Source organism: Podarcis erhardii (genome assembly GCF_964252035.2).
Source record: "Podarcis erhardii genome assembly, chromosome: 7".
Lineage (NCBI taxonomy): Eukaryota > Metazoa > Chordata > Lepidosauria > Squamata > Lacertidae > Podarcis > Podarcis erhardii.
In genome coordinates this window covers 44,918,620-44,935,304 of record NC_138511.1, presented here as the reverse complement: position 1 = coordinate 44,935,304, position 16,685 = coordinate 44,918,620, and the positions used below count along the sequence as shown (strand labels likewise).

At 48.1% G+C, this 16,685-nt stretch overlaps 1 protein-coding gene across 18 annotated transcripts in view; it reads left to right on the top strand.

Moving 5' to 3' along the window:
• Positions 1–16,685, top strand: part of ZFHX3 (zinc finger homeobox 3) — a 349,711-nt gene that overhangs the window by 173,778 nt on the left and 159,248 nt on the right. For 2 of the 18 annotated variants that reach the window (XM_081871749.1, XM_081871747.1), the window contains exon 1: positions 550–1,215. The exons of 14 other annotated variants lie outside the window; for them this stretch is intronic. The gene's annotated coding sequence lies outside the window, so the exon portion shown is untranslated. Of the gene's footprint in view, positions 1–549; positions 1,216–1,628; positions 1,749–16,685 lie in introns of those variants that run through there. 2 more of the 18 variants (XM_081871753.1, XM_081871750.1) reach the window with 2 other exon arrangements.

Sequence of the window (16,685 nt, the reverse complement as noted above, 5' to 3'; positions counted from 1 at the left end):
GCGGGGAGGAAGCTTCCTGCAAAGGCTCCAAACCCAGCGGCTGGCCGAAGCGACTCAGCGGGGCACGAGGAAACGGCGCAGCCCGTTACGGGGGCCGCGAAGAAGCGACCTTTGGTGGGGAACGCAGGAATGCAGCTGCTTCCTCCTGCGGCGACGGCACACCCGAAGCAAAGCCGGCCAACTCGGGGGCAGAGGATCGGGGCCGCGGCCAAGTTGGGCTCCTCCCGCCGAGCAGCAACTTTCTCGGCAACTTCCCGCCGCCGCCGCTGCAGCCCCGTCCCACCGCGGGGGAGGGGACGAGGAGGCGGCCCTGCGGCCGAGGAGCCCGATGGAATGCGGGGGGGGGGTAGCGGCCCGGACTGGTCCCCGTTCCCTCTCTCCGCCTTCCCCCCTCCCGGTTTGGGAGAGCTTCCTCCTTTTCTCCTCCCTCTGGCCCTCCTGGCTGCCCCGCCAGCCCCCCTCCTATCTCCCTCCTCACTTGCCCGCTCCCTCCCGCGCCTCCTCCCCCTCTCTCCTCCTCGCCGCCGCCGCCGCCGCCACTCCCCCCCCCCCTTTCCCTGCTTCGCTCGCGCGCTCCCTCCCCCGCCGCCGCCTGGGCTGAATCTTATTGATCCAGAAGGTGGCTAATTAGCCCTTCCCGTCGTGCCTGGGTAATGAGGCACATGCGCACTGCACTAATCAGCCATTTTTTGCAGGAAACTAATTAGCAGAATAAAGATCCAAAGAGTTTTTTTTCTCCCCAATCAGCAGATCTGAGCGCGGGCGCTTCCTGCTCCGGCCGCCCCGCCAGCCCGGCTCTCGTCCGCTCGCCTGTCCGGGCCCCCCGCTCGCTCGCTCGCCCGCCCGCCCGCCCCGCTTCTTCCTTCCTCTGCTCGCTCGCTCGCTCCGGGGGGCGCCCGCCCGCTCCCGAGAACGATGCTGCTGCTGCTGCTGGGCAGCGGCGGCGGCGGCAGCAGCAGCAGCAGCTCCGGCGACGCAAGTGGAAGCGGCTCCCGCCTGGCTCTGGCCCCCGTCGCTCCTGCTCCGGTCGCCGCCTCGTCCCGTCACCGCCACCCCGGGCTCCTCCTCGGAGCGCGCCGATCCTGCAGCCTTCATGGGATCTGTAGCCCCGCCGCCGCCGCCTTCTCCCGGGATTAACCGCCTCGCCGGAGCAGCAGCAGGAGGGGGAGACGAAGAAGAAGAGGAGGAAGGAGGGAGGACGCCGCCGCCAGCCGCGTAAGTGGCAACTTTTCCGCCGCCCCGCCTGGGCTGCTTTGCATGGGGCTGGCTCGGCCAGCCCCCCGCCTGGATCGGGGCCCCCCCGGCAAACTTTGTGTCCCTCGCCCTCGCAGGTGTTTCCGACCGATCGCAAGCAGGCAGGAGAGAGAGGCGGCCCACGAGGAGAAGAAGGAGCTGCCCGGGCTGGGCTGGCCGCCGGTCAGCGGCGAGGCGCGGAGGAGAGTCCGGCGGGCGGGCGGGCTGCCTCTCCGCTTTGCCTCGCCTTGGCAGGCAGGAGTGCCTCGGCGCTCGGCTCGGCAGAGGGTAGATTGATCGGCCCATCTGCATAATCGATAGGGCAGCGAAGAGGGTGGCCGGGAAATGGCTGCGATGCCCGCCCGCCGCCGCGGCTCCCCTCCGCCGGCCTCCTCGCCGCGCTTCCCGGGGAGGCAGCCCCTACCCCCTGCTCCGGAGGCGGTGCCCAGGCACGCTGCCTGCCGACATGTCACCGGAGCCCCCGAGCGCCCTCGGCCCAGCGCTCTCCTGCCTAGGTAGGGGGCACCCGGAGAGTTGCAAGCAGGAGTCCCCCCCCCCGCGCCCCAGTCCACTCCACCCTGGGGCCGGCCCCCTGTGCCTTGCTGGCTTAGTGCTGAGGAGTCGTCGTTCTGCGCTTATCTAAATATTTGCAACTGCGCCTTTTTTCCTTTTTTTGCTGTTTCCTCATAACAAACCGAGTCGTCTCCGCGGGGAGGGTGGTGGTGGTGGTGAAGACCAAATGTCCGGGGGTTTGCGGTGGATGGTGCCAAGTGCGTCTTTCGCCCAGACCTTTGTTTTGGGTTCTGAGAAGTGCCGGCCCAAACTACCCATGGAAGCCGTTCCCCAGCTCGCCGTGGTCGTCGGGTCCTGCCTTTGGGGACGCCTTCCTCAGGGGCCAGGAATCCTGCCGTTGAGCTGAACAGGCTGGCAGCTTAGGAGGGGCAGAGGCTACCTAGAGGAATATTTCTATATTTTGGTTTATTTTTATCTTGCTGCAGGAAGAGGGGGAAGCCCCCCTTCCCGAGCCTTGAAATTTAAGCAAATAAGGTTTGGTTTCCATATCTTGTTACAAAGCAACTTTGAATACGTAGGACATAAGGCAAGACCAGCTATTCCAGTTACAGCAAACTTAGAAAGAAAGGAATGTTTCTGTCCTCATTTATTAGAAAGAGATGGGACAGGGGGAACAGGTTTTTTTTTAAGCTATTAGGAATTGAAATGTTTATGTAGATCGTAGTGAGCCGTTTTCTGATGTGTATGTGAGCACCCCCCCCTTCCAGTTAAAAAACTGAGGGAAGATTGCTGCAAGCAACACACTTTATGTATTTTTGTTCCATGTCTAGGAGGAGTGTTGGCAGGCATTATGTGGTTTTCAGTTACACAATATGTTATCATAGTTTTTAATCACTAAATTATTGCAGTGGTTATAGATTTACAGTCTTAAGGTATTGCATAGAAAAGCAATGAAAGCTTGGTATTAATCTGAGAAGTGTACTTTCTATTCATCTATATTCAAAATACTCCTGTACATTTTTAGTGGTTTTACCTATTCTTATATATAGTAAGTTTTTATATGTGAAAATCAGTGTATGTGAGAAAGATAGGTGTGTGCTTTGTGCACATGTATTTCCTCAGCGTTAGGTAGCTAACAGTTCCCATACTAGCCATGGGTATCGCAAGAGTGAGGTTTGGACCCTTTGTCAGGAGGATTATTGTTCAGGAGGCAAATGAATTACCCATACTTTATTTTTCTTTTTTTCTTTTCATAAACTACCTGCATTGAAATCAGCTCTGATTGGAAACAGCTGTGCCCTGTTTTTTGTTTGATGTTAGTGACAAAGTGTGGCCTTGCATTGCTGTCCGCTGCAGCCTCTTTTATTATTATGTAACTGAATACTTGCCAGTATTAAGAATTTAGTATTAACAACCTGGTTTCACTGTCTGGTCCTGTATGAAGTGAAATGCTGGGCTTGGTTTTGGTTATAAACAGCAATATGAATGCAACATCGGCAGAAGGGAAAACTCAGTCGAGGAGAGCTTGCGGCCTCCTCTGCTTTGGCATACTTGTGCCCCCCCCCCCCATTCCGACGATGACAGTTGCAATCCCTTATTTTTATTCTGTTGGTGCTGTGTTACTGGTATGTTTCATGGCTTTTTGTGAGAGGTCTCTTATGGAAAATATTTAGAAGTTTGTTTTGTTTTGGTCTCTTCTAAACAGGTCCTCCAGTTTGCTGATGTCATTTCCTTTCCTATTTGAACTGTTGTGCCTCCTCCAGTTTTCAGCTGGAGCCTGCGGAGGCATGTGGAAGTGCAATTGCAGAGCATGTTCTGGGTTCAAAGGCTGAGGGTCGTGTGGTGCATTTTCATCACTCTGTGGTCTCAGGGTCTGGCTAAACATTCCAGCATCAACTTTGTGGCTTGTCCTTGGGCCGCCATGTCAGGCAATGATTCATTTCAGTTTCCCTTTCTTTCTTTACATTTTTCCCTCCTCCACATCTTTAATTCTCTCTTCTGTTCTCCTTCTCCACCCTTTTTTTTTTAAAGGTCCAATGACAACTTCAATTCACTTGCAAATCGGAGGCCAGCATTAGTGGGGCGCCTGCTGTGAAAAGAAGGAAAGTGTTTCAGGGTTTCTCCCCCTCCTCCCTCCACTTCTGTTTCTTGTCTCTATTTGAACATAAAATGCATTTTTTCTCCTTTGCTTTTGGTCAGTTGACTTTCTTTAGAGAGTAAAATCAACTCTGACACTCGGACTATTCTCTGCCTGGAAGTAGGCGTTTGTCGGTAACGAAGAACTGCGGGAAGGAAAAGCAGCTTCTCTTCTGCGTCTGAGAGGGCTGCTTTGTTTTAATTTTAAAAATGTTCTCTGTATATTTGGCTCTGAGGAAGAAGAGCTGCTAGGAAGTTTGCTTTTCTGCATCTGAGCAGAGGGGAAAATGAAGTGGCCTTGACACTTGACTTGATGGGAAAACCCCAGGTCACTTTCCATAGTGCTGGCCTTTTGTTCCCGGGAACTGAGCTAAGGTGCTTTTCAGTCATACCAAAGAAATCTCCGCACACAGCCTTCCCATGCTTATTGTTGGTGCACATTAAGCAGGGAGCCACTTGGTCCCCGATAAAAAGTGTAGACCTTTGTCCAGCCTTTTAAACTCTTCCTCTTTCTCACTTTCTATCCCCCCTCCCCCCCTCCTTATGATCTTGTGGCATTTCGAGTTGAGGGAAGTTAATGGAATAGATTCCCTTAAAGAAGACTGGCCAGTAGTTGAGCAGCTGTAGAGGAACCGCTGCCTCCAAAGCAGGTGCCTGGATAGGGGCCTGCATTGTTGTTGCTCGATTACCGCACTCGCTTTTTAAGAGGAATGTGTTGCATTAGAAAGGCATGAGCAGGGTTGTGTCTTAACTTGATTTTAAAGCGCTGGGTAGCGTATGTTTCAACACTGTAATCCCCGATGAGTGCATGTATCCCCCTGTTCTGTCGGCTTGAGATTGGCACTGGAAATTCAAGGAGGCAGCTGTATTATTCTTGGAGTATTTCTGGTGTGGTAACTCAGCATTGATTAGCACAAATTTGGGCTTTTTCAGAAAGACAATTTGGGAGGGAAAACTCAAAATCTCTCATTGATTCTACTAATACAACAACACAGCTTTACCAGTGTAATGGTTGTGGCAATTGAGATGACTGAACAAAGCAAAGACTTATTTTCTCTCTTGTTCTTCATTCCGCATTTTTTTTGGGGGGGGATGTTCATGGGACCCTCTCTTTACCCATATTTGTATTTGGAATTCTCCCAGGAGTGAACTAAGCAATTTAAGGTGCCTGCCAGTGCAATCTGAGTGTAATCTGAAAAAAGAGTCTTGCTAATTAAGATAAATTTTCCAGAATGGTCTTGATTTAATTTTGTCTTATTTTCTGAATTCTGTTCTCTTTCTCCCTGATGTTGCAATCCTATAGGCTGTGTTTCTACCCTGTACTTTTGTACTATGAAGGGAGGGAAAGGGAGCCAGGTGAGAAATTCTTTGTTCAACCAGTCTTTTCAAAACCAGATTTGTTTTCCTTGATTTTTTCGCCCTGAGATTGTACATTTCTGAAGTAACCAATGCACAATATACAGTTGTTGTTAGATGAACATATCAGGATGGAAGAATGGGGATCGAAACATCTGCATACAGGCCCTGTGCAGTGAATACTCGTGGTTTTGATTAAGTGGTTTGTCTGGGAAATCCTGATGCTGTGTAGTGCTGGGGTGGGCTTGGTACCACAGTCTGTACCTACAAAGAGCTGCTGGGGTGACATGTCTGTAAAAGCTAAGAAGCTAAGCAAATGTCTTGTAATGTGATAGTACACCATTGTTTATGTATCGTTATCACTCACTTTTTTGTTTTTTAATGATAAATAGCTATAAACTCAATTGTGCTGGGAAAATATACCTAAGAATAAAAATTTGGAGGCTAATGAACACTGTCACCTAGTTGAGGGGCTGTTCTGCAAGTGAGTCAGTATGCACACAGTGGATGTGTGGAAAAACCCAGCTGGCATCGTTTGAAAAGAGAATGGCCAACCTTCTAGAGAGCTCTTAGGGAAGAGAGGAGAAAAGGGATTGTCTGGTCCACTTGTGCTCAAGTTCAGAGGAGCGCTTTGTTGTTTTGGGTTAGAGTTCTGGCACTGAAAAGAGGCCTCGACCATGGGCACATTTTCTTGCGAATTCCCCCAGGACAACTGTCAGTCAGTGAAGTGGTTATTTCCACAGTAACCACAACTTAAAGCACAATGGTGATAAAAGCTAGGGAAATATTGTATATGTTTTCGTGGGGTGCTGTAATATGCAGCTGGTGCATAGTTTCCCTTTAAACTTTCTTCCACCCTGGGTTTTCAGGCTGGGAAGATCTGCTTTCAAGGGGCAAAAGGATAGCCATGGCAACTGCTGGATTACCCGCTTGCCTACTATAGGAGCTTGCAGGATGCCTGGAACAATCTATATCCTGGAGATTTGGTGGCTATTTCCACTTCTGGCTCTGAAGTGAAAGAAGTGGGTTTGGTGACTTGTATTTGGCCATGTTCTTGAGTTGGGAATTGTTGGTGGTTAGCTTCTGAATTCATCCTTTTAATGAGTTGGGGATCTTGGTCAGCTGTTTGGATAGTGTTGTCAAACTGCAGAAAGCACCTAGTTAACTAAACATTAAAGCTGCACAGTTAAATTTCACATCACCCTTAATTGCACAGTTTTGTTCCCAAGTGGCTGAAGAACGTATAGCTCTAATCCTTGGATTTTGTGGTGTGTGTTTTTCAGAAGGCATTTCACTTTGCTAAGGGTTTGGATGCATATTCTAATTCGGGGTAGGGTTGGAAAAGAGTTCTCAGAAAAATCCTGTAGATTGCTGAATTTCTGGACATTCCTTAATAGTGCTAGTTGTGCCCTGGAAAATCTGTTCTTAGATATAGTCCTGGGTGTTGCTCACTCATTGCCTGAGGTCTTTTTGTGGTCTGCTTAGTTTCCCCCTGAGCTTTCTTACTCCATCAGAAGTACATGAGAGACCTCTGAGAAGAGAATGTAGTGTATGATGTATGTATCAGTCAGCTGGTGGTTAAGAGTTTGTCTCGATTGCTCAAGGTATAAAACTGATTCTTCTTTGAACCCTAAGTCAACTGTTGCAAAAATATACCAGTGTTCATCCTGCTCCTTAAGCCAGGTGCATTACTGGTGTTCTCTTACTGAGTTCTGTAGAAATGGACAGAGACCTGCATTGGATGAATAAGTGTCTCTCCAGGCACAGTAGTTCTTGTGTGTGGGAGTGTGTCAAGAGGCTGGTTGGACTTGCAGAGAAAGGCAAGAAGCAGACTGCATATGACAATGGCTTGCAGAAGGGAAAGTGCCAGGAGAATCCTTAGAGGTCTTCTAGTTTAGCGCTGATGAGCCGTAAGAGCATTTGGGAGTGTCTTCTGAATGGGAGGGGTGAGCCCTTATCCTCTTAAAAAAGAAGGTGGGCAGTAGGCATTCTGCCGATGCAAAATGGGGTGACTGATGCTCTAAAGCTTCCACAGCTCCAGGTAAATTTGAGGACTAAATAGGCTGGGGAGACTTGAGGCCCCTTGTCCTGTTTGGTAGAGCCCGGTTGGCTTTGTGAGCGAAAGCACATGCTTGCTGAAGAAGCCCTTGATTGTTGTGTACCCACCATCCTTGTATCAGAGCCCCTCACTGTGCCAGACAGAACTGTAGATGTCAGGCTTTGCACAGCAAGAAGAGCAGGCGCTGAGGGAGAGATGAGCAGAGGAGCAGCAGGGCTGGGAGCTTCAAATTAACCTTCTGCTTTGTTGATGTCTAATGTGATTCCCCCCCCCCCCCATTGCATGCTAGCAAATCGAGAGCCTGATTCAATTTACATAAAGCTCTTAGGGGAGGCAGTTTGGGCCTCAGGAAGACCACACTTGGGCAGCAGTGCTCTCAGGCACATCTCAGCTATATGTTCCACACAATGGTACAGGTCTAGAAAAGAGGAAATTCAGGTGCCAACCTCCAGCTTGTGGTGACTTGGGTGACAGACCAGTCATCAAGCGTGTGTGTGTGTGTGTGTGTGTGTGTGTGTGTGTGTTCATAGCTATAGCCTGCTGCAAATTTGGCTTTGTCGGATTCCTTTTGACTTTACTCTATCCTGCTAAACTGACACCTTTCTTGTAAATTCTTTTGCCTTCTTACCATTCATATTTTCAAGTACTCATCAACCTTGAAAATTCAAGTTTTTGGCCTTGTCCCTAGCGTGGTTGTTTGGATCAGTTTTAGATGAACGCTTGTTGTCTGTCTTCACTCTGGTGCATCAAATTTCTCTTGAGAAGGTGGTATATTGTAGCTACTGCAGGAACCTGCAGTGGAAATTGATTATGTACTAATAGCATTTGTCTATAACACTACAGGGCTGTTTGTGACGGATGCTTTCACACAACCTGACATTTCAGTTGTCAGTTACTGTGCTGTCTTCTGTGTGTGAGACAGCAGCCCCTGCTACACAGTAAAAGCCCTTTAAAACCTCATTGCCAGCATTCAGCTTGTCTATTTTATTTCTAGCTACTTGCATTCCTGTGAAATTTGACAAATGTGTCTGGGTGGTAGAGAGAGGCTTCACAAGTAGCAGTGCTCATTTCTGCTCTAAGATCAGATGTAATCCTGGACTTGATAAGCCAGTTATTGAAACCTAGTCCTGCTATTCTCCAGTCTGGCATAAGCAGCTTTTAAGGCTGGTGGAAACAGCTACCAGGCAAAGTAGGACCAGGACTGGCTTCACAGTCCAGCCTGTGCATTGGTTGATCGGGAGCAGCAGTGGAGGAGGAGGAGTTGGGCCATTCTCATCTCTGAGTTCAGCAAGAGCAAGGGATGGTATTCCATGTTAGCTGGTCCCTACCAGAGCTGTAAGGGACACGGGTGGCGCTGTGGGTTAAACCACAGAGCCTAGGACTTGCCGATCAGAAGGTCGGCAGTTCGAATCCCCACGACGGGGTGAGCTCCCGTTGCTCGGTCCCTGCTCCTGTCAACCTAGCAGTTCAAAAGCACGTCAAAGTGCAAGTAGATAAATAGGTACCACTCCAGCAGGAAGGTAAATGGCGTTTCCATGCGCTGCTCTGTTCGCCAGAGCTGGCCACATGACCCGGAAGCTGTGAAGCGAGATGAGCGCTGCAACCCCAGAGTCGGCCACGACTGGACCTAATGTTCAGGGGTCCCTTTACCTTTTTACCAGAGCTGTTCTCATCTCAGGTCTTTCTGCCCTGCCTATGGGCTTAGTAGCTGTTGATGGTGGTAGTAGTCTTGGCGTTGAATTTGGTGAGAAATGCTTACTATCTTTCTTCTCAATAGCAAGGCTGGTCAACAAAATACAGTCATGCAAATAGCATGCATCTTCCTCAATAAATTTATTCCCCCACTTGGCTTCAAGGGCACATTAAATGTGGTTGTTTTCACTTGCTATCTAAAAGAAAGGGGAGGCAGGTGGTCCTTGCTGGGGTGGGGATTCCAAAGGATAGCACCAGACCAGAAAAGGCCCTTGCTCTGGTTACAGACCATGGTCTTTAACTATGACCTCAACACATAGAAGGATCCATATGGGAGTTGGTGGTATTTTAGGTATCCTGGCCTTAGAGGTCATCAGCAGTCTAAAGTCTATGCAGTTCTGTAAGTAGGGATCTAACATATTTTGAGAAGTCCCCATTAACACTCTGACAGCTGTGGTCTGGACCTGCTGTGTGTGGCCATCGTGTAGCTACGGGGCGGGGGCTAGCTGGGGTTTTTTTGCCCTGGGAAAGCCTTCAGAAGGGTACCATTAAGGCTCCCAACCCCCCAAACCCTGTGTGTGTGTGTGCGCGCGCACACCAAACTGGGTGAAATATAGCCTAGTTTCACACCTGGTGTTTGGAAACTACTTCTGAAAGCCAGTCTACATGCATAAAACCCATGGCAATTGGAAATTACCAGTGCATGGACGACTGGCAAAATCTATTCTGTCTCTTCCCCCACCCCTGGGCCACCAACTGCGGAAGCCAGTCCCTGGTTAAGGATGACAGAGAGGTTGTTGGTCACTAGCTATTCTCTCCAGCACATCATGAAGGGTTGAGTGACTGGAGGGAGAGCCTGTATATTGCAGAGACCTCAGAGCAGAAGGCGTTTCCTGTGTGTGTATTCTCTCTGTGTGTATTGCATTATACAGGCCTAACTTGGAGCCCCTCTCCACCCCCACTCCTCCCAGTGGGGAGGAAGAGGTACCTGCTCTTATGGGGATGAGTGTTGTTCCCAAGGGTATAGCACTTTATCCCCCCCCCCCGAAATAGCTGGTAGCCATTCACTTCCATGTAAGAAAATAAAGAAAATAATCTTTTGAATATTTTAAAACGTTTTAACTTTTTTTGTTGATAATTTTGATGTTTTGTTTTATATTTTTGTAAACCACTTAGAGGTTTTCTTACAATCAAGTATTATATAATTTTTTGTTAAATAGACAAAGGAATGTACTGGGAACTACCATTGGTGTCGGCTCAAAACTGTCCAGAACCTTTGGCTCCACTTGATTAGTTTAGTGTGGGGCTTCCCTTGGGATTGGTCTGAAATAATAATAATTAATAATAATAATAATAATTAATTTATATACCACCCTATACCCGGAGGTCTCGGGGTGGTTCATAGAATAAAATCAAAATATAAAACCACAAAATACATAATCTAAATAAAAACAACTCAATACCCCCCCTTTTTAAGAGGGCATAAGATGATAATCAAATCAACCAAAGGCCTGGTTAAAAAGGAATGTTTTTGCCTGGTGCCTAAAGGTGTATAATGAAGACGCCAGGCAAACTTCCCTGGGAAGAGCATTCCACAGATGGGGAGCCACTGCAGAGAAGCCCGTTCTTGTGTTGCCACCCTCTGGACCTCTCAGAGAGGATGTACACGAAGGGCCTAAGAAGGTGATCTCAGGGTCCAGGTAGGTTCATATGGAAAGAGGTGGTCCTTAAGGTATTGTGGTCCTGAGCTGTTTAAGGCTTTATAGGTCAAAACCAGCACTTTAAATTGGGCCTGGAAGCTAATTGGTAGCCAGTGCAGTCAAACCAGGATTGGTGTAATATGCACAAACTGTCTTGCTCTGGTGAACAACTTGATTGCTCAATTCTGCATTAGCTGAAGTTTCTGAACAGTCTTCAGAGGCAGCCCCTACATATAACGCATTGCAGAAATCTATCCTTGAGGTTACCAGAGTACAGTGGTACCCTGGGTTACATACGCTTCAGGTGACATACGGTTCAGGTTACAGACTCGGCTAACCCAGAAATAGTACCTCGGGTTAAGAACTTTGCTTCAGGATGAGAACAGAAATCACGTGGCAGCAGTGGGAGGCCCCATTAGCTAAAGTGGTGCTTCAGGTTAAGAACAGTTTCAGGTTAAGAACGGACCTCTGGAACGAATGAAGTACTTAACTCGAGGTACCACTGTATAGACAACAGTAGTTTGGCTATCCCTGTCCAGATAGGGACGTAGCTGGGCCGCCAACTGAAGCTGATGGAAAGCACTCCGGGCCATTGAGGCCACCTGAGCCTTGAGTGACAGCAAAGGATCCAGGAGTACTCCCAAGCTATGAACCTGCTCTTTCAGAAGAAGTGTAACCCCATCAAGAGCAGGCAATCTTCCACACATCCGGTCTAGGGAACCACCCACTAACAGTGCCTCAGTCTTATCTGGATTGAGTTTCAGTTTGTTGGCTCTCATCCAGTCCATTACTGAGGCAAGACACCGGTCCAGCATTTCCACTGCCTCACCTGCAGATGTAAAGGAGAAATAGAGCTGAATGTCACCAAGCATACTGCTGACAATGTACTCCAACCCCCCCCCCCCCGGATAACCCTACTTAGCGGTTTCATGTAGATGTTAAACAACATGTGGGGTTCCGTCGAGCTCAGACCTATCCCCTATTGAAGGTTCCATGGGGCTAAAAAGCATTCCCAAGCAACACCCTCTGGGAACAACCATCCAAGCAGGACTGGAACCACCGCAAAGCAGTGCCACCCACCCTTCGTTCACACAGATGCTCCAGAAGGATACTGTGGTTGATGGTATCGAAAGCCGCTGAGAGTTTGAGAAGAATTAACGGGGATATGTTTTCCTTGTCTCTCGACAGAGGTAATCATACAGGGTGAGCAAAGCAGTTTCTGTACCAAAACCGGGCCTAAACCCTGATTGAAATGGATCCAGAAAATCAGTTTCGTCCAAAAGCACCTGGATATGGTTTGTAGCTGGTGGAGAATCCAATAACCAGGTTGTTGAGTGGGGCACCTGGATGTGCACATATTACATCTATGCTGAGGAAACTGCAGTGGCTGCCGATCAGCCATGTTCAAGGTCTTCTTGTTAACGTATAATGAACAGTTCTGGACAAGGTTACCTAAAATGTCGCATGTAGACCTGTAAAACACTTAGATTATCTGGAGAAATTCTTATCATGGGTAGTGTACCCTATAGCATATCATAGGGTAGTGACCCTCCAAATATGCATTTTCTTCTGTTGCCTTTGAACTACAACATGTGCTTCCCACCTCTCTATGTGAAGCAGCAACCACCAGTTGCTTCAGTTTTCTTGTTAAACACATACCCCCCCCAGCTTTCTGTCACCTTGGAATCAGAACTTGTTTTTAATTGTTAGAATTCCTCGAATTCCTGTTTTTTGTTTTTATATGCTTTAAGACTACTGTTTTACCAGTTTTATATTTTTGTTTTAGTGATACTGTTTATTGTATTTATGTTGTGTACTGCTTAGAGATTTTTTTAAAAAGTAAGCAGTTTATAAATGCTTTAAAAAAAATTCTATGGAAAAATTAAGCACTGGATTTTTTTCTGTCCCACATTGCTGCATAACCCACACTTGTAACTGAGAATGATCGTTATCTACATTTTTTTTTGAAGGGCCCTGCCCATCTCCAGTGACTTCATCAGCTGGAGCTGTAATTCCCAAGATTTCTCCCTCAGGGAACATTTGAGTGGCCTGAAAAAATGGTTTTGGAGTCACAGCAGCACAAGTTTCCTTTTTGTATTAACTGTGGATTCTGGCCTCCTAATAAAGGAGTCATGTCGCCCTTCCTCTTTCATCTCTCTAGTCCAGCCACCCTTATTTCTACTCTTATGGGGCTTTTTCAGGGGAATCATTAAGTAAAAGATACTTGAAGCTGTAGTTTAATTGATCTTTATTTTGATGGGAGGGGAAGAATATATATTTCGCAGCGGTGCTCAAGTCACCTTGGATCACCTTTGTGGTCAGAGTAGCTGGTTCTGGCAATGAATCTGTGGGTTTGTTATGATTAGAAAAATAGGTATAGGTCTTGGGAGCCTTGAGCCTGTGGGCAAAGCTCAAAAGTAGCTGGAGAGCAAATAGGCTATTAGGATGTCTGTTGAATACAGTCCCAAACAAGACAAAAGCGTCTAAACACAGCATAAACTATATAAAGGTAAAGGTACCCCTGCCCTTGCGGGCCAATCGTGTCCGACTCTAGGGTTGTGTGCCCATCTCACTTAAGAGGCCGGGGGCCAGCGCTGTCCGGAGACACTTCCGGGTCACGTGGCCAGCGTGACGAAGCTGCTCTGGCGAGCCGGCACCAGTGCAGCACACGGAAACGCCGTTTACCTTCCCGCTATAAAGCGGTACCTATTTATCTACTTGCACTTAGGGGTGCTTTCGAACTGCTAGGTGGGCAGGAGCTGGGACCGAAAGACAGGAGCTCACCCCGCCGCAGGGATTTGAACCGTCGACCATGCGATCGGCAAGCCCTAGGCGCTGAGGTTTTACCCACAGCGCCACCCGCGTCCCTTGATAAATGCACCTCTGCTCTTCCTTGCTTTAGTGCTGTTGTGGTTTGACAATTATAGAGTGCCAGTAGGGGACTAGGCAGTCTGCACGCCCTGGAAGTGGCATGGGGTGCATCCAGGTACACTGTTGGCACTTTTGGGTTCTGTACAATGCCTGGAGAATGATCGCTATAATACCTTCCAGTCTAATAACTCAGTTATATATTAGAAAGCAGGACAGCCTCTATTTCAGTGAAAGATTCTGACATGAGATGATGGAACTGCAAAAATCTTTTTGTTTTTTTCTCCCTGCTGGATTTGTGTAGGTTGACACCTCACACAATCTTGGATCACAAGAGGGAAGTATTGTGAGCTGCAGGACTCCACAGGAACGTCACAGTGAAAAGGGGCCCTTCTTTAGGGGTCTGGATTAGGTGATTTACCTTTGTGTTGTTCACACATATTTTCCTGCAAGGTGGGTCCAGTGTAATGAAGTCATATGGCCCTGTTCCAGACTTTGTTGTGCTTTCTCTTCTTAAGTTTTTGTTGAGAGACATTTCCTTTCCTCACTAAAAGCAATTGCTACAAGAGAGTAAGCACACTCCTCCCCCATGTTGGACAGAGGTATCCTGCCAAGTAGAGGTGAGGGCCCTGCTCTTGCACACATGAACATTCTCTTCAGGAGGTATGGGGCACTTCCCCTTAGAGTTTGTACTCTGTTCAGCTTCTCTGAAATGAACATTGGGTTTTTTTTTTAGGGGGTGGGGGCAATACATGGCTCTTCTGAATAGAGTGCCCTCATTGATATCTGTTGCCTTAGGTCTCTTGGGAGGGAACTAGCAGGGAACTGTAGGGTAGGAGATTGCTTGGATTGGGTGAGGGCTGTGGAGTGTTTGTCCAGTTCAGCTTGTGGTTGGGGAGGGCAGGGCTAGATGCTATGTGGTTGTCAGCTGCCATGCTTCCTAGATTGTCTCCTTTCTCTGGGCCTGTTTTAGAGATGGCTGACTCAGTGGCTGTTCCTGAATTTTGAAAAGCTTCCTTTTGTATCAGCTTCTTGTAGTTCTCTCCCCCCCCCCCAAGTATATTTGAGAGTTGGGACAACTTTTTCCTTGCTTTACATAGAGGTAAAAAAACTACATTCTACCCCCACAGAAGCAAGCCTTCCTCAGTTTTGTGGGACATGTGGCTTAGTCTAGTGTCAGAGTCAGTCAGGAAGCATAGGTAGTGCTATGTGATGGCAACAGCAAGAAACCTGACTTGAGACGTGTCATGTTAGTTGAAACTATTTCTTTGGAGGGTGTAGTTTCAGGTGGGGGGGGCTTTCTAAGAAGGAGAAAGGGCCCCAGGCAGTTGAAAGTACAGTGGTACCTCGGGTTACCTACGCTTCAGGTTATATACACTTCAGGTTACAGACTCTGCTAACCTAGAAATAGTGCTTCAGGTTAAGAACTTTGCTTCAGGATAAGAACAGAAATTGTGCTCCCGCGGCGCGGAAGCAGCAGGAGACCCCATTAGCTAAAGTGGTGCTTCAGCTTAAGAACAGTTTCAGGTTAAGTACGAACCTCCGGAACGAATTAATTACTTAACCTGAGGTACCACTGTACCATTTATCTGAAAGTCTGCAAAGTTTATCAATGTGACTTGGGGTTGAGCAACTCTTCTATCCCTCCCCGCCCTGCTGTTGCCTGTTTTTCGAGGGTGGGATACACAATAACTAATGAAATGCCTTTAATGTAAGAGCCTCCAGAGAGGCAGCAGCTTCCTCTGGGAATTTTGAAGCATGTAACTTCTGCATCATTGGGCCTCAGGACAAACACTCTTCCTTTCTGCCTTTAGCCTCAATCAAAGAACTTTCTTTCCCAAAACAATGGGGAGGGGGTGTCAGTTCCCATCATTTCCAGTTATTACGATAAGGTGGCATGTGGGACGGCTGCCTTGCTTTGCAGACTAGGGAGGACATCTGTGTGCCTGGGAACATCTCATTGGCTCTCTGTCCTAGGCTTGTGCAAGAACCTGATCTTTCTGGGCCTTCATTTGGTTGCAGCACTCTCTTAGCAAAAACGTCTCAGATGTGTGGTTTTGAATGTTGCTGTCTCCTGGAAGGCTGATGCTATGCCAAAAAAAGCTTGTTTGTGGCGGTCGGGGGGGGGGGGAGAGCTTGGGCCTTGTCACAGGAGTTGGGTTGGTGTTTATGCGTGGTGAAGTGGCAGTTGGGATGGCAGGATTTTCATTTCATGCTGTTTTCCTTTTCTACCCAGCCACTGTTTGCTGCCTTTGATCTTTGATCTTGCAGTTAAATTATCTCCCCCCCCCCTTGCTTCCATTAGCTCAGTATTGTGGTGGTTCAGACTTGACTGCACATGAGAATTTCAGTTGTGTGAAAGTTGAATGGATGTGCCATAGAGAAAAGTTTTGAAGGGCTTGGAGAGCTAACCAGCAGTAGTTACCGAGACATAAACAAGGACTTAGGGTTGGGTGCATCCTTCTCTATTCTGAGAAGTGAATTGCAGATAAAAAGAATAGAATCATAAAGCTGAAGGAAGCCTTGTAGCCCATCTGCTCCCTGCTTGTTGCAGGAAATGCAGGGATCTAGAGCAGGGCAGTCCAAGTTTTCATACCAAGTGGGCTGTAATAGTACTTCAACCTTGAACCCATACATGGGGAGTATGAGGCTAAAATTTGACAGCCCCCCCAGCCCTTCCCAAAGCCTGATAGGTGAGGTGCTGAGCTTTGGGAAGGAGGTGTGAGGCTCTGACAGGGTCCTAGAGCCCTCACACCTCCTCCCCGAAAGGCAGCAGTGTGCTAAGTAGGCTCTCCTGCTTTGTGGAGCCCATTTTGCTCCCTGGTATACTCCAGAGCTTAGAGTGAGGAAACAGGCCTGGAGATGGCTTGAATGTGAGTGGAAGAAAATGCAATCAAATGCTGGTGAAAGCTCATCATCAAATCTACCTACTGGCAATGAGGCGATTGCATCCTCATTGTGCTGTTTGACAGCTTTTCTGGGTAGTATGGGGCCTGTTACAGTCTGGCCTGAAGGAGGCAGTAGAACTGATGGCAGCTTGCTGTGACCTGTTTCCAAAGCATTTTGAGGGGGGGGGGGAATCACTTACATCCACTGGGATCTTGACTCCGCTGTTAAAGCAGATGAAT